General features: G+C 42.2%; 1 protein-coding gene across 2 annotated transcripts in view; it reads left to right on the top strand.

The window, feature by feature from the left end:
• LOC124554888 (chloride channel protein 2) overlaps positions 1 to 19,205 on the top strand; it is a 532,144-nt gene that overhangs the window by 428,830 nt on the left and 84,109 nt on the right. The gene's annotated exons all lie outside the window — the stretch shown is intronic.

Genomic DNA, 19,205 nt, shown 5'->3' on the forward strand with positions numbered 1-19,205 from the left:
TAATGAAAGCTTAAGTTTATATCTTTGAGAAACAGGACATTTCCATTCAATTATATACACATCAAAAAAAGTTTTGCATCGCCCTGGTTCCTAGAACTCCTGAAGATAGACATTGACTGTGGATATTGTATTACAGATACAGTCACTTTCTCTGTTCAGAGATGTCGCTAAACATGCCCAAAGACATAAACAACCATGCATGAGCAGTGCCTATTAGACAGAGGGGGTCTGAGAGCCGATCAGTTCCAGTCGTTCCACCAGGAAAGAGGTATATGACCCGTGTTGTCTGCAGTTCAACCTTGCCTCAACAGTCTGTATCGTGGTTTGATCATGTCTGCATTGTTACCTTGTGCCAGGAAGGGCTCTCAACAAGGGAAGTGTCCAGGCATCTCAGAGTGAACGAAAGCGATGTCGTTCGGACATGGAGGAGATATAGAGAGACAGGAACTGTTGACGACAGCCTCGCTCAGGCCGCCTAGGGGATGCAGTAGATGACCGCTACCTATGGATTATGGCTCGGAGGAACTCTGACAGTAATGCCATAATGTTGAATAATGCTTTTTGCACTGCCACAGGACATTGTGTTACTACTCAAACTGTGCACAATAAGCTGCATGATGCGCAACTTCATTCCCAACATCCACGGCGAGGTCCATCTTTGCAACCAGGACACCATGCAGTGCAGTACAGATGGGCCCAACAACATGCTGATTGGACTGCTCAGGATTGGCATCACGTTCTCTTCACTGCTGAGTGTTGCATATGCCTTCAACCAGACAATTGTTGGAGACGTGTTTGGAGGCAACCTGGTCAGGCTGAACGCCTCAGACACACTGTTCAGTGAGTGCAGCAAGGCGGAGGTTCCCTGCTGTTTTGGTGTGGTATTATGTGGGGCCGACATACGCCGCTAGTGGTCATGGAAGGCGCCGTAATGGCTGTACGTTACATGAATGCCATCCTGTGATCAATAGTGCAACCATCTCAGCAGCGTATCGGAGTGGCATTCATCTTCATGGATGACAATTCATGCTCCCATCATGCACATCTTGTGAATGACTTCATTCAGGATAGTGACATCATTCAACTAGAGTGGCCAGCATGTTCTCCAGACATGAAGCCTATCGAACATACCTAGGATGGATTGAGAAGGGCTGTTTATGGATGACATGACCCACCAACCACTCTGAGGGATCGATGCCGAATCGCCATTGAGGAGTGGGACAATCTGGACCAACAGTGCCTTGATGAACTTGTGGATAGTATGCCATGACGAATACAGGTAAGCATCAATGCAAGAGGATGTGTTACTGGGTATTAGAGTTACCACCGTGTACAACATTCTGGACCAGCACCTCTGAAGGTCTCTCTGTATGGCGGTACAACATGTAATGTGTGGTTTTCATAAGCAATAAAAAGGGCGGAAATGATGTTTATGTTGATCTCTGTTCCAATTTTCTGTACAGGTTCCGGAACTATCGGAACCGAGGTGATGCAAAACTTTTTTTGATGTGTGTATTATACTTACAGAACGGTAACACTTTTATGTATATACAATTTGTCATGGATATAAATATTTGAGTAAGTTTTTGATTTGTTATGTAGACACTTAGAAATTTGGAGTGATAGGATCAATGAAACAGGGCAAACATAGAGTGATACAATGAACAGTACAATGTGCCTGAGTTAAAACAGAACACTTTTGTCATTTATTTTTCAATTATTTATCCATCCATCTGGAGATAAAATGTATTGTGTGGGAATTTTCAGGTTTCCCAAATCTTTATGTCAATAACATGCACATGGTAGAATATCCTAAACAGAGTATTTTGGTATGTGGAAGTAATAGTTGCAAGTCGTATTTACTTTTTTATTGATATAAATAACTCACACTCTACACTAACAGTTTAAGCTTATAGAAACAGTTCAAAGCAATGGCCACATGTCAATGGATGCATCACAAAAGCAAATAAAATTTTTCTACACTGTCTCAAATATCTGTGTTGTGTGTTGTAAAACAAGACAGGCACCGAGAGTCCTACCAACAAGATCCTCTTCAGTTTCTACTGGGGTTTCCTGCACCAATGGCTTCATTTATCCCCAATGGAAAAAATACATGTGTGTGAGGATCAGCATTCACTCTGGTCATTGGACAGGACCTCTGTTTCCAACAACAAATATCTATATGATGAGTCTCTTATGTTCAAGTCCTCACAGATATTAATAACCTAACCTAACCTAACCTGTGGTAGTACATCACAATTGAACATCAGGTAATTGCTCAAACAGGATGGAATCAAATAAATTCCCTTTTTATATGATTTTGTACAGTTCCAGCCCACAAATTAACATATAAGTGTTGATGGTGGCCTGACAATGAACCCCTTGAGTGTGAGGTCACAAAAGGCCAATAATGTTTGTGCCCCATGCATTGTTTACCATGCAACCATAATGTTGGCTGCTAATGGAACAGTGAGTGGGGTTGGAGGTATCCAGTGGTGAGCACAGCAGGAGGCTGCAGAGAGTAGTTGAACTGCTTAGTCAATAAGTTATCCACAACAACACTACAGTGCTAGTGGTATTGATACAAAGCAGACAACAACAACAATATACAAAGAAAACATTACATTATATCTACAACAACAGTTGCCAGAGTTGACATTTAATCAGAAAAGAACTCAAGGAATTTCACTGAGTGAGCAAGATGTGTCAGATGAAATATTAGCGTTTCTGCAACATGAGTCTGTGGAATGTGTGGTGTTGTATATGCTCGACTGTGTGGACAGTGTACATGAGGAGTACAGTTATGACGATACATGCTAAACAAGTGAAAGCAATACTGTAACAGGTGTCGAGCCATGTAGATCATCATCCTTGTTGGACAGGGAGCCACAAATCCTATCTCCAGTGAAATGTAGTATAAGACAATTGTTGCCCAAGTAGAGGATTCTAAACATAATTATGTACATGGAAGCTTATCCACAGCATAGTAAAAAACACTTTGAATAGGTCTGCAGCAATATGATCATGTAGTGGATAAGAAAAACTATGGCTATTAGAGAGAGAACAAGGCACACTTGCTACAAAACCTGGTATTTGCAAGTTTCAAGTATGCTTGATACAATTTACAGGATGTGCATGATAGCGACCTACTACGTTACACACATCATATTGTACATGGCATAGATTAGAGTGATTTCTAGGAAAGCAGTGGATGGTAACATGACTTCAAACAGTGCTACAGAGTTGGAACACTTAGAGAATGAAATTTCAGACAAAGCGTCAATCTGACAATGCACATCAGATTGTGGAATCAGCCCAAAAATTTGTAGGTGAGGTAAACAAACTTATCCCATCATTCAGTAAGGAATTTGTTTTCAACTCCAACCAAGTCAGGATTTGAAGAGGAAATGAATTGAAAGGAACTCTGGAAATAAGAGGTACAAAGAGTTGTATCGAGATCAGCTAACATCAGTGCCTTCATGCATTCATTTACAATTATGCTGACTATTAATGTGGTTGGTAAATTGGCTGGAAAGTTATTTATTGTGCTGTGAGAAGTTGGCGGCGCTCTGCCTCCTATGATTCTTTCTTGTGTGCATGGTCGTGCAAGGGCAGTAAGGAATATTTACATCACAGCAAGCAAGAGTGAGAAAATGGGTATAAAGAACTATAACTATGGTATAAGCACTGCTTTTCACCTATAGCTGGTCAAAATAACTTGATTCTGCTTGATTCCTGGTCTGCATATGAAAATCATACTCCCTGAGAGAAAACTATCCCTACTGAAATGTGTGTGACATTGCAATTCACACCATCTGGAACCACTGGACAAGTTCAGTCTCTGGATGTTTGTTTTTTCCATGCCTATAAAACATGTTATCACACTATCTGCAGCTATACCTTAAAGGATAGCCAGTTACACGATAAGCTTCATGACACTCTGTTTTGCATTTGGTTGCATGCCATCACACTCCATCAGTTCTCATCACCCCATTACACCAATATGATTCTGTATGCATTCCTTAAGAGTGGATACCTAGCTGAATATCCTGCATGGTTTGTAACTCACAAAGAGTTTGCCTTCAATTTTGATGGTGCAATCCTTTGTGATGACTGCGGTGCACCAGTTTTCATTTGGTGTTGATGGTGCAAGTTAATGGTTTGTTATTAACATTTCTTGTGTGTCAAAAATCTCCATTTTGTGAAGTATGGCTCTGAGCACTATGGGACTTAACATCTATGGTCATCAGTCCCCTAGAACTTAGAACTACTTAAACCTAACTAACCTAAGGACACCACACAACACTCAGCCATCACGAGGCAGAGAAAATCCCTGGCCCCGCCGGGAATCGAACCCGGGAACCCGGGCGTGGGAAGCGAGAACGCTACCGCACGACCACGAGATGCGGGCCTTTTGTGAAGTATAATACATACATAATGTAGAAGCTTGATCTTTGCTCATCCTGAACACTCGTTTTCTGTTGCCTTCTTGATGCACATGGTGAATCATTAGCAGCTAATATTTTTCCTTTCATAATTATTAACACAACACTTTCAAATGAACCTTACTATGGGTTAAACTTACAACCTCAAATTCAAGGATTCCTTGTGAGGCCATGTGGCAAATGGTTTTTTTTAATCACTTCAGCCATGGTTGTTGTCACACTGCTCTGAAATAGTCTGATAGCCTTTGGAATAAGTTTCAGTTAGTGGAGACTGCCTCATGAAGAACAATATAATTCAGATCAGTGGAATAACAGCTATGGATGACAAATACAGGTTGTCCATATTTAAAGTTCTAGTTTCAAAAAGCTGCAGAAAAAGAAACACTTCTCAGAAAGATGTCAGATTTGAACAGCACATTATTTATGCAAAGGAAAGCATCACATAACAAAAAAAAAAAAAAAAAAAAAAAAAAAAAGTTACCAATATTCAAAAAGCTGCAGAAAAAGAAACACTTCTCAGAAAGATGTCAGATTTCAACAGCACCAGCACATTATTGATGCAGAGGAAAGCATCACATAAAAAAAATTAATGAAAATGTGACCAATAGACAGTACTGCAAGTATCAGTGTGTACACTAGCAGACATGTGACACTTGGCTGTTCTTCAGTTTGCGTTCAAGACACCCAACATGACTGTCTCCATGAAGGACCACACACTGCTAGTAAAGCTCTTTTACAAGAACAGTGATTGTTTGCCAGTAGTCCTGCAGACATTCTGGACATTGAAGGTATGAAAAAAGGATTTGGTCCATTGTTTGTTAATGAGCTGGAGAAAATGATTACAAAATTTGAAAAGACAAATTCTTTTGAAGTGCTATGTGGCAGAGGGAGGAATTCAGTCAGAGATATGGCCCCAGCATTGCAAGTGTGGTGGTGTGGAAACGTGCAGTGCATGGGGAATTGCCCATACTTTGGACATATACCTGAAAGCACGATGCATAAAATCTGAAAAAACATCCAGCATTGCTGTCGATAAAAAGTCTACATCTACATCTACATGGTTACTCTGCAATTCACACTTGAGTGCCTAGCAGAGGGTTCATCGAACCATTTTCATACTACTTCTGTACCATTCCACTCTTGAATGGCGCATGGGGGAAAGGAACACCTAAATCTTTCCGTTCAAGCTCTGATTTCTCTTATTTTATTATGATGATCATTTGTCCCTATGTAGGTGGGTGTCAACAAAATATTTTCACATTCGAAAGAGAAAGTTGGTGATTGAAATTTCGTAAATAGATCTCACCGCAACGAAAACCCCCTTTGTTTCAGTGACTGCCACCCCAACTCACTTATCATATCAGTGACATTCTCACCTCTATTGCGCGATAAGACGAAATGGGCTGCCCTTCTTTGCATTTTTTCGATGTCCTCTGTCAATCCTACCTTGTAAGGATCCCACATCATGCTGCAGTATTCCAGCAGAGGACAGACAAGTGTAATGTAGGCTGTCTCTTTAGTGGGTTTGTCGCATCTTCTTAGTGTTCTGCCAACAAAGCTCATCCTTTGTTTTGCCTTCCCCACAATATTATCTATGTGGTCTTTCCAATTTAAGTTGCTTGTAACTGTATTTCTTAGGTATGTAGTCGAATTGACAGCCCTTAGATTTGTGTGATTTATTGTATACCCAAAATTTATCGGATTTCTTTTAGTACCCATATGGATGACCCCGCACTTTTCTTTGTTTAGTGCCAATTGCCACTTTTCGCACCATACACAAATTCTCTCTAGATCATTTGCTAATTGGAATTGATCATCTGATGATTTTACTAGATGGTAAGTTTCTGCATCATCTGCAAACAATCTAAGGGGGCTGCTCAGATTATCACCTAGATCATTTATGTAAATCAGGAACAGCAGAGGGCCTATGACACTACCTCACAGAATGCCAGATATCACATCTGTTCTACTCGATGATTTACCATCTATCACTACAAACTGTGACCTTTCTGAGAGGACATCACAGATCCAGTCACACAACTGAGATGATACTCCATATGCATGCAGTTTGATTAATAGTCGCTTGTGAGGAACAGTATCAAAAGCCTTCTGGAAATCTGGGAATATGGAATCGATCTGAGATCCCTTGTCGACAGCACTCATTACTTCATGGGAATAAAGAGCTAGCTGTGTTGCACAAGAATGATATTTTCTGAATCAGTGTTGGCTATGTACCAATAAGCCATTTTCTTCAAGGTGGTTCATAATGTTCGAGTACAGTATATGCTCCAGGATCCTACTGCAAATCGAGGTCAGTGATATGGGTCTGTATTTCAATGGGTTACTCCAATTTCCTTTCTTGAATATTGGTGTGACCTATACTACTTTCCAGCCCTGTTTAGAAGTTACTTCCTGCTGGCCTGCCAGCAAGATAAATGTGTGCACTGTAATTTCTTGCCCACATGGTAGTGGACAATGAATGGTCACTGAACGTTCTGTGGACAGATAGTGCCCATTTCCATCTCAAAGGAGATGTCAATACACAGAATATGGGCAATGGAAAATCCACATGCACATCATTTGGTACCGCTTCATTCTTCAAAGGTGACTATGTGGAGAGGGTTGACGGCATCATTTATCATTGGGTCATATTTTTTGGATGAGATGAGTACTGCAGGTCCTGTTACCTGTACTGTTACTGGTAAATGCTGTGAGAGTCTTCTGCATGCCAATGTCATCCCAGCCCTCCAGCAGTGTGGATGTGTGGGAAGTACCATTTTTGTCTGAGATGGTGGACCTTGCAAACTGCATGGTCAATGAAGTGGCTGCTGCAGGGTCATTTCATAAATGTTAAAATTATCAGCTACCATTTCCTTAGAGTCTGGTTGTCCAGATCACCTGATCTTAATCCATGTGACCTCTGGCTGTGGGGTTATCTGAAAGATGTTATGTTTAGTGCTCCAATTATGAATGTTGCTGAATTGAAGGCATGCACTCAGCAACACATTCTGAATGTAACATCTGAGACACTTTGATCTGTTGTAGAAGATGCTGTTTCTTGATTTCAGCTTGTGGCAGAAAACAGTGGGCAGCATATTGGACTGTCTTGTGCCACTCTCACTACAATTTGAAACAAATTTCATTTGTGTTTTTATGTGGTTTCTGGCTTCAGCCCAATTAAAAACCAATTTTTAACGTCTGATGTGCTACTACCCTGCTGTGGTGGATAGGCACCTAACAGTGCCACAACTGTTGACTACCAAACTTGTGCAATCATGTTCATTGAACAGTATGGGTGTTGTAATGTGCAGCTCAAACCATAGCTGTTGTACTGCAAGTCATCTGCCATCTGTAGCTGACCCCATTTACATCTTACAACAAAGATGATGTGACTTACCAAACGAAAGCGCTGGCAGGTTGATAGACACACAAACAAACACAAACATACACACACAAAATTCAAGCTTCTGCAACCAACAGTTGCTTCATCAGGAAAGAGGAAAGGAGAGGGAAAGACGAAAGGATGTGGGTTTTAAGGGAGAGCAGCGGTTCTCTTTCTATAACATTTTGAAAGTGGAGCTTTAATTATGGGCACACTGTACATTGATGCAAGGACTTGGTGCTATTATATGGTTGTCATAAACATTTCAGTTCTCTCTCTGCCTATTTATTTATTTACTTTTATTTTGTTTTTATTGTTGATGGCCTGAAATACATGACTGGAATTTATGGCATATATACCAGATATGTAAAACACAATTTTGAACAGTGTTTACATCAGTAATTTGGTATTTGTGTCTTGTGTTCAGTTTATAAACAACTTTGGGTGCCCACATTTCTCAGTTGCCATACTTACACTGGAGTTTCTAAACTGTAAACAGAAGCTAAGATCAGAATTTCAGTTCAGAAACTGAAACTGTGTTTCATGTTTCAGTAGACTCCAATCTTGTGTTCAAATAATTTTTTTATTCACACTAATTTGCAGAAAGCCATTAATTTAACACAGAGAAGGATCAATATAGTAGTACATGTCCACTCATTTCAAGTGGCATTGGTTTTTAATATATTCAGTTTTTGTGTGACCACATGGGTCCATGAGTGCTCAGAGACTCGCAAATTACGTGTTGGTTTGTTGTATTCTACAACTTGTGCAGGAAAATGACAAAGAAAATTTTGCAAAGTGTTAATATGTGTGTTTGGTTGTCTGTGTGGTTGTGTGTGTAATGAATGTGTGTACTATTGCTGGAAAAAGAGTAGTGCTCAAAAGGTAGCGTGAATGCTGTTTTCTGTTATGTGTTACTGTGCTCCACACATGGATCTGCTCTATGTGAGAGGTTGCCTTTCTCTTATTTTATGTATTTCTAATATAATGCTATGTTTGGGGAATGAATTGATAAAACATTGATTTTTCTTGAAATTTCAATACAGTTATTGTTTTCATCAACATATTGCACAGTCATACAATTGTAAATCATCCATAGAACCATACCACATGATGGTGACACAGAGACTGAAAACTACATTTTTAACTGCAAAACATGTGCAGTTGCAGAGGCAAATTTTGACAACAATCTGTTAGTTATGAAATGTAGGCTAAAACTGAAGAACTTAAAAAAGGTTTGGAAGAGAAGGAGGAAGAGTGCACAGATGTGCTTCCTTCATTTCACCTATGACAAGGATGTTATCCAGGTAGTTACTGCATCATGGGATGTCACAGATAATCTGTTCTGGATAATACTGAAAGACTTCAGTGCAGTGTCACACCTAAGGGAAACAATTGTAGTGATATAGGCTAAAGGAACATTGATTATCATGAACTATTGGGAAGTCTTGTTCAATGGTAACTGTACATATGCCTCTGCTGGATCAGTTTTCAAAAAATATTTGCACCTGACTGTTTTGATACACGTTCTATATGATGAGAATTGCAGTGTCTCAAGAATTGATTGAGCATTGACCATTACTTTAAAATTCCCATACACATAAAGTCTGTCATCAGATTTGTGAAGAAACACCAAAGGAGTAGCCCGAAAATTTGTAGGAACAGGCATCAATATGGCTAACACTTCAAGATAGTCCATCTGAGTTATGGACATATTGTGAAATGCAGTGAGAATTGGGTGGGTCTGAAATTCTATGTACACCATGTAACTGGTGGCACAACCAAGTCCAGGTCTGAAGAAAAATGAAACTCTTCACATAGCCTCTTAATATTGTTGAATGGAGTCACAGGGGAAGTCATGTTAGCTGAAGTGTCAAGTTGGAAGCCACATGCGTGAAAAGAACCAGAACCAAAAACATTCTGAACATTGTCTGAAGTGGCTACAAGTAATAGTTATTTTCTGTCAACATTCTTGTAGCAGGCTCTCATCTTGCAGTGACTGCAGAGGAACCTGTGCTGTTGGCTGTAACTCATAAGATGCTGGTGGGCTGGAAGCAATTTGGGAGACTCAATCTGAGCATAGATGTCTTCATTTATGAGAGACGTGGAAGGTCCTTTATCCACTTGAAGAGTAACCAGGTAATGGAAAATGGTGAGTGTGATCCACATTTTCTGCAGTTGAATCATAAAAGGATCTAATTGAGGCAAGACAATGTGAACTTGTTTATGCCCATGTCACAGTGCAGAAGTTAGTGTGCAGCTGCCACACACAGTGGCAAAGTGAACAAGCTTGTAACATTCTGAGCGGCATGTTCATTCATGAGGACACTGCTGTCAGGAGTGTGTATCATAACATTGTGGCCACCCAAGCAGGAAATAATGGAACAGGTGGTCAGAATCTGTACTGAATGTAGATGAGTGGTTATCAAAATGTGCTGTAATAGCGACAGAATCATGAGCTTGCTTAGTGCAGTCTCCACAAAAGGATACGTTTTTGTGATTTGATGTGAGAATGAGAGGAACTTCGTACAGAAGGCTCAACGATGTTACTACTAGAAGCTGATTAGTTCCACAATCTCCTGTGGAAACAGCATGAGTTACTGACAGAAGTCATATGTTGTTCCTTGAACATGTGTTGTCCCTAACGTGAAACCTTGTCAGCCTGAGCAAGTTTGGGAACCTCTCCTAGGACTGTACTGTCCAACTTTAGTGACTGCAAACACACTTCCCGATCAGGAGAAAACCAAATGATTACATTTGTGACACCGAAAAAAGTTTAGTCAGGCTTGTACTAAATAACAACTTCGTTCATGGTATGAAGAAAGCAGTGTAGAAATTTCTGAAAATTCTGAAGTTCCTAAATCTACTAATGTCTTAAGTGTTGTGGGTTGGCAGGAGAGCCAACACCGTGTTATGAGAGGAAGCCGAAAGGCACGCGTTTTAGCTCATGCAGGCTGGCGTGAGGTCTAGAACAGGTCAAGGACATTAGAATTTAGAAAAAACGGATATAGCTGGTGGAATACTTAACTTTAATCCATTAATGATGAGCGTCACTCTTGACTGTACATGATTCATAATATCAATAGTAACTGGTAATGGCGCCTTGCTAGGTCATAGCAAATGACATAGCTGAAGGCTATGCTATCGTCTCGGCAAATGAGAGCGTATTTTGTCAGTGAACCATCGCTAGCAAAGTCGGTTGTACAACTGGGGCGAGTGCTAGGAAGTCTCTCTAGACCTGCTGTGTGGCGGCGCTCGGTCTGCAATCACTGATAGTGGCGACATGCGGGTCCGACGTATACTAACGGACTGCGGCCGATTTAAAGGCTACCACCTAGCAAGTGTGGTGTCTGGCGGTGACACCACATTCCTCCCCCGCAAATCGGCAGACGGTTGTGGCATAAGTCTTCCGCCCGCCGTGGGCAAGACCCCATGTTGATGTATGCGACGAGGTGGACAGCCTAACAACAGGCGAGGCTGTGCCACCCGCACCCTGCCATTCGGACCGCGGGGAGCTAGGAAACGCCTGAAAACCTACTCCAGGGTGCACGCCAACATGCGGTGTATGTGCCCGCAGAGAGACAGGAGGGGCCGAAGGGTCAATCTCCATCGGGCCGGGGCACCCGATGGGCGAAGATGACATATGGTCCAGAGCGGGCAAGAGTTCCATGGCGGAGGACAACTGGTCACGGGAAGCGATCGGCGGCGCGTGACCCAGGGAGGCGCCCGGCGGTTGCAGAGACGTGTCCACTGCGGGCGTCGCCGGTGGGAGAACAGGCTACAGCGGCGCGTCACCATGGGGAAAAATGGAAGACAGCGTCGGTAACACCTGGGGCTGAGGCGAGCCAGTAGATGGGTCCCCAGGGTGCTGACCGGACGGCACCATCGCTGAAAGCAGACGGGGAACGGCAGATCCTGTGCGACGACAGAGGCGCAGCTGATTGAGATGCCAACGCACCTCACCAGAGGCCCCCAAAACCAGATACATAGCGCAGCCGAGGCAGCGAAGAATGCGCCCTTCGAGCCAACGCCGTGAACCTCGATAGTGGCGGTAGTAGACAACGTCGCCTGGGGCAAAAGCAGGTGTCTGCCGCTGCACAGGAACCTGATGCGGCAGATGTAGCAAAGACATCAAGGTGCGATGAGGGCGACCGTGAAGCAACTCAGCCGGCGAGCGACCATCTCGGGGCTGAGACCGATACGAGGACAAAAAGAGCAATAACACATCCTCCCGAGAATGCGACTCTTTTAACTTCAACATCTGTGACTTGAAAGTCCTGACCAATCGTACAGCGGCACCGTTTGACTGTGGCGAAAACAGCGTGGACATCAGATGTTGAATACCATTGGCCTTGCAGAATGACTGAAATTCTGTGGACATGAATTATGGGCTATTGTCGGAAACAATAGTCTGTGGAAGACCTTCAATGCAAAAGATAGCAGATAACGCTTGGATGGTGGCAGGTCACATTGTGGAAGACATCCGGACAACAAAAGGAAAATTACTGAATGAATCTACCACAACCAACCATCGAGCATTCCAGAATGGACCAGCAAAATCGATGTGTAAGCGTTGCCAAGGGGAAGTGGCTTTTGGCCATGCAAAGAATTTCTGCGGTGGTGCTGATTGTTGTTTGGCACACACCCTGCAAGAAGAGCACATATTCATTATCGCGGAATGGATTCTGAACCAAGTACAGTGCTGACAAGCAAGTTGTTTCGTTTGCACTATACCCCAATGTCCTCGGTGGAGAAGCTGTAAGACAGAGGACTGTAACGAACGTGGGACCACGACCCTGGACTGATCATTATCCGAACACAACAGCAAAACACCACATCGTACAAAAAGTCTCTCCTGGTGAGCAAAAAATCAGCGAACCAACGGATCCCCGATCCGTGACTTTGACAAGGGCCATTGCGTAGCAACAAAACGCAGAACGGTAGTAAGGACAGCGTCGGCAGCTGTGGCTGTAGCTACATGACGAAAATCAATCGGAAACGATTCGACCACGTCATTGGTTTCCGAATCAATGAACATGCAAGCAAGTTCGGAGGAATCGAATGCCCTATCCTCAGCAACAGGCAAATGGGACAACGCATCGACATTTCCGTGCTGAGCAGTGGACCGATACAAGATATCGTAGTGGTACTGCGAGAGGAAAATAGACCAGCGAATGAATTTCTGCGCTGTACGTGGAGGTACAGGCTTGGTCGGTTGAAAAAGCGATGTCAAAGGTTTGTGGTCTGTGAGGGTGGTAAAGTGATGACCATACAAGAAATCATGAAACTTTGTAACACCAAATACGAGAGCCAATGCTTCTTTCTTGATCTGTGAATAATTTCTTTGCGCAGACGAGAGCAATTTGGACGCAAAGGCAATAGGACGATCGTGCGATCCATCTTTGTGCGCAAGCGCAGCACCGATCCCGAAATCCGATGCATCCACCATCAACAAAAGGGGCTTCCGGGTATCGAATGGCGTAAGGCAAGTATTGGAAAGCAACGCCGATTTCAACTGGCGAAAGGCGCGTTCGCATTACGTCGTCCAGACGAACGGAACACCTTTACGGCATAAGCGATGAAGCGGAGCTGAAATGGAAGAGGCCTGTGGAACATAGCGATGAAAATAGTTAATTTTTCCCGGCACACTCTGTAGCTGCTTCAAATTATGCGGCAAAGGCAAGTCTTGTATGGCACGGAGGTGCTCTGGACTGGGATTTATGCCTTGGGCATTGAGTACATGTCCCAGGTAGGGCAAGTCACGAGCAAAAAACACACATTTGTCCTTCCGCAAGTGAAGACCATTTTGTCGCAAGACCTGAAATAATGTTCTGAGATTGGCTAAATGTTCTTCTTCCGTCTTTCCGGAGATCACAATATCGTCCAGATAGTTTGCTGCAGTAGGGACCGACGCACAAACAGTTTGTAGATATTGCTGAAACAATCCAGGGGCAGATGCATACCCGAATGGCAGTCGTTTGAATCGATACAAACCAAGATGCGTGGGGATTCTTCGTCCACCGGTATTTGCAAGTGCGCATCTGCTAGGTCCAACTTCGAAAAATATTTACCCGGGCACAGTTTGTCAAAAAGATCTGCCGGGCGGGGTAAAGGAAAAGTTGCAGTCACTAGTTGTGGATTCACTGTTGCCTTGAAGCCCCCACAAAGCGTCAATTTTCCGGAAGGTTTTGGCAAAATTACTAAGGGTGATGCCCAGAGAGAAGTCTGCACACGTTCAATTACACCTTGTGATTCCAAATCATGTAATGTTTTCGCGACCTCATCACGCAACGTGTGGGGAACATTGCGCACTCTGAAACATTTCGGTTGCTCGTTTACTTTCAGTTCCAAATGTGCTTTATAGTTCTTAGCACAACAAAGGCCCGGTGCAAAAATGTCTGCAAATTCTTCACATAGAAGAGAAACACTGTTGGAAGGCACAGTCTGGTTCACTGATAGGACCTGATTTACTATAGACAAGTTAAACAACTGAAATAAATCGAAACCAAACAAGTTCACTGCAGAAGAAGAACGAAGGACGTAAAATGACATAAGTTTTGTTTGTCCCTTGTATGTTGCAACAAGGCTGCACTGTCCTAACACAGGGTTCTTGTGACCTGATTAGGTAGTTAACTTAACAGTTGCGGCATGCAACGGAGGTGTGCCCAGCAGTTCGTAAGTGTCTTGATTGATCAGTGAAACTGATCGAGCTGGAATGGTATCACTTTGCCATTAATGTCCAAGTCAACAAAAAGTTTATTGTCCTGCTGACAACAAGAGCGACTGTCTCGTGCAGCGTGAACTGACACTGGTACAAAATCACTTGCGACTTGACGGGAGTTCCTGCGATGTCGATGCACGCTATTTGTGGGATGAACACAGTCACTGTTAGAGAGAGTGGCACTGGGCGGAGTGGCATGAACTATATGAATTCCCATTCGCGAGCCTGAGTATCCTTGGTTCGATTCCGATTCTGGCGTGAAGCAAAGGGCCTGGAATGGTTTTGAGCTTCCGATCTGAGCTTTTTCTGGCAAACACTTTGAACATGTCCTTTTTTATTACAGTAAAAGCAAATAGCTTGGCGTGATGGGCAATTCTCACGCGAATGTCTAGTAGCACACCGCGGGCATGATTTTAGCACTGCATTTGCTTGCCGGCGCGGTACACGTGGCTGAGAGCCTGGCGGCAGCGGCGCGGCCAGGCGCGAGGGCTGTTTACTGTTCCATGCAGCTCGCCCGGCAGGCCAGTTAACCTGACACACGGGTGGTGAAGTTTCAAATGATTCCTGAGCAAAGTCAAGTGTGTCCTGTCGATCCAATATGTCCATCACTTGTTGAAGGGAGGGATTGACTAGTTTCAAAATCTGTTCCCATATACAAACATCAGAAACGTTCTGTGCAATTCCATCATGCACCATAGTATCTGAATAAGGGAGTCCACATTGACACTCAAAAGCACAATCCCTAGTAAGGCCTTGCAAGGTTGCAACCCACTCCCATTAGTCTGACCTGCCGTACGTTTTGTACAAAAGAAGGTATACCGTTTGGCAACAACATTGACTGATTCTTTGAAATATGCATCTAATGCAGACAAAATTTTGTCGTAGGACAGAGTTGCTACGTCGCGTCTGGGAAATAATTTGACTATCACACAGTACGTGTGCACCCCTACGGAGGACAACAAAAAAGGCTGCCGCTCGTTACCTTCAATTCTGTAGGCAGTGAGATGGAATCCAAATTGGTGTGACCACTCCGTACAGCTTTCCAGTGCAGCATCAAAAGGACGAAAAGGTGGTGCAACTGCGTTTTGTGGCTGCATTAGCAGTGGAGCGGTGGCTGCCACATCGTTTTGCTTCGCACATTGACCCTGGACGAGCTGTCCAAGGGCATCCTGCGTCTGCTGATTCTGTAAGCGATAAAATTCGGACAGTACATCTGGAGATGGTGGCGAAGCCATTACACAAGTAAATCAGGGCAGTATAGTTAAGAACGCAATGTGGCCTCGTCGCCAATGTTGTGGGTTGGCAGGAGAGCCAACACCGTGTTATGAGAGGAAGCCGAAAGGCACGCGTTTTAGCTCACGCAGGCTGGTGTGAGGTCTAGAACAGGTCAAGGACATCAGAATTTAGAAAAAACGGACGTAGCTGGTGGAATACTTAACTTTAATCCATTAAAGATGAGCGTCACTCTTGACTGTACATGATTCATAATATCAATAGTAACTGGTAATGGCACCTTGCTAGGTTGTAGCAAATGACGTAGCTGAAGGCTATGCTAACTATCGTCTCGGCAAATGAGAGCGTATTTTGTCCGTGAACCATCACTAGCAAAGTTGATTGTACAACTGGGGCGAGTGCTAGGAAGTCTCTCTAGACCTGCCGTGTGGCGGTGCTCAGTCTGCAATCACTAATAGTGGCGACACGCGGGTCCGACGTATACTAACGGACCGCGGCCGATTTAAAGGCTACCACCTAGCAAGTGTGGTGTCTAGCGGTGACACTACACTAAGTTTGCAAAGGAAATTCATCAACTTAGAATTAGTAGACAGAATTGTTGCAAAGCAGTGCCATAATTTTACATGCTCAGTAGGGAATGGAGAGGCATTGATAGTAGCTGTTTCAGTCTTCTGCATCTGGCTGGAAAGGTGCAAGTTGTGGTAGTTGGTGTACCAGCTCTGCTGCTTGTACCAGAAGTTGTTGTATCAGCTTGACTAGTGTCTCCATCCGCTATTCCAAACAGGCTGGTTGCTGTTGATTTTGATACACTTGTTGCTGATGCAGTGTTCATTGCTTCTGCCAAAGTTTAACAAATGCAGGATTCATGTTTTTCTTCACTGAATGCAGTATGGGTTCACATACTGTGCTCTGAACTGTGGCCAGAATCCTGTGCCACTTTTGTACACACTAGTAATGTGTGTACCAGCATGCACAGCCTTTATGAGCTCTGAATTAAAGCAACCACTGGAGAAATTAAAAATTCACAAAATCTTGAATGTGCTAAGTTGGCATAATCTAGCAAGATAGACTGTGGAAGAATAATACAAAAAAGTCTGTGTGTCCTTGCAAAAGTTGTTAGTAGTACAGGAATTATGAGTCTATAGATTAATGCAAAGTTGATGTCCCATAGAGAGCAGCCAGATTCTAGAAGCACATCATGCAGAGGGTGCAAGCAATCTTCATTGAGCAAATGTCCTTCTCATGTTGCTCCTCACCATGTTTTGTGAAGGGTATATGTTCTCCAGATGGCAGGACCAAGAGAGCGGCCAGAAGAGCAATCTGTCATTAGTTTCCATGGCCTGCAAACAACTTGATTTCAAGTATTGGTACTGTCTGTAGTGGAATCATTGTTGCTATCCAGTGACATTCTGATTTTCTTTTGTTCATTAATTTATGATGGATTTGTTTCATGTGCTCTCTCTGAATCTTCCTCTCATAAATCACTTTACCTTTACTGCTCACATATTCTATGTTCTCATAGTTCCATCTAGTCCCTCTCCGGTATAACACTGCACAATTTTGATGTGCCAATCATTTCTATAATGTAGACCCATCTCTGTGGTATTGTCATAGTAGCTAACTTTGCTTTTAAATGCTCATTCCCTTTCCCCCAAAACAAATCAGAAACCATAGTGACCTCTGAATACATATTACCTACACTAAGGAAATCAACAATACAAAGTGATTCGGGTAATTTCAAACTATTTTGAAACACACGTTTTTTATCAAGTTATATGCAATCCATTAAGGACAAAACATTACTCTCATCAAAATCAAATCATTTATTTAAATATTTCAGACAGACTTCGTATATATGTCTGCATTCTTCCAGTTGTGTTTTTCACTTGGGATCAAGTCCTCCAATTTGTCTAGTAACTGTTGCACCTTATAACAAAAAAAAAAAAAAAAAAAAAAAAATATCATTTATCCTATGTTCTAACTCCATTTTTACTTTCTTCATTAAACAGTATACTTCACAAATTGTCAGTTCATTTTTTTTCTGAGTTGCATACAGCATTCAAAAAAATGTCAGTTAAGTACACAGAAAATTATTGATATACTACCACTAAAATAAGTTGTTTTCCTGAACCGGACACACCTATCAAATTGTTGTTAATGAAGTTGAAGCAATCATCTGCACTAGAAAAGTGTGACATAATAACAGGAAGATTTTTCAACAATCTTTCAATGGCAGCCTTTAGGTTTAACCACCTTGTAGGTACATGTCTCAACAAAACATTGTGTTCTATATCAACAAACTGAAAGAAATCTTTCAACTGAGATACCCTCTTAGCTGACTCTGAGAAATAGTTGAAAGTCTTAATTACCAACATTTCAACATCTTCTGACATAGTGTCCATACCAGATTTTCACCAGTTGTGGACTATATGTGCCTATCAGTCTTATTTCACTATACCACAATTTTCCTTTTTTAAGTGAATATAAACATAGATTGCATTTGTATTATCTCCAATAAAACTTAAAACCTGGGACAGATTAAACTCATGTTTTGCAATCCTTTTCAAGATCTGTTCAGACACAGCAGATGCATATTCATCAGAGTCCTCATGGAAATCTAGAATTTTGTGGGACACACCTGCTTGGAACACATCAAAGAACATTACACAAATAAGATAAAACTTTTGGTTACCTTTGTTGGAAGCATCACGCCCCACACCAAAAAACTTGTTATGCTCCAACTTATGAGTTAAATTATTGATGCTATTTGGTCCCAAAACACCAGTAATTAATGCCTCACATTTTGTTTTACCATACATGATTTTATTTGCATTTGTGAAATCCAAGAATAATTGAGAAGATATTTTTACATTGCAGTCAGTGCTGGCATAGCTAAGATGATGCTTAACTGTGTGAAACACAAATGTATCCTCAGATGCCATTATCTGGAAACAAAGGAAGAAGCACTAATACTAGCATCTTTTTATAATTGCCTAAACAGGTCTATTATTACCTTGAAAATCACAAATGTTAAAATTAGCATGCACCTACTATATACATTGTCTGCTTCAACAGAGTCACCTTGTAGAGACTTTTCATCAGTGTGGTTTTTACTAATGTTAAGCGTGTGTGTTTGTGTTTGATATTGTTAAAATGATGCCTAACATCAGTTACAGTGCCATGTGAAATTGAAAATTCCTCACCAGCTTTTCCAACACATAAGGTACACCTTGCTTTATATACATTTCCTGGAACTGGCCGTAATTCTGGAAATTATTTTTCCCAGAATGAATGGTAGACTTGAAGTCTTCTATTCCAATGTGTGATGGTTTGAATATCTAATTTTCTTTTCATGGGATTTGTCACAGTCCCATCCATTTTGAACACACTACTTCTACAAAGAAATAAATTCTAAAACATAAAA

Source organism: Schistocerca americana, chromosome X, assembly GCF_021461395.2.
Source record: "Schistocerca americana isolate TAMUIC-IGC-003095 chromosome X, iqSchAmer2.1, whole genome shotgun sequence".
Lineage (NCBI taxonomy): Eukaryota > Metazoa > Arthropoda > Insecta > Orthoptera > Acrididae > Schistocerca > Schistocerca americana.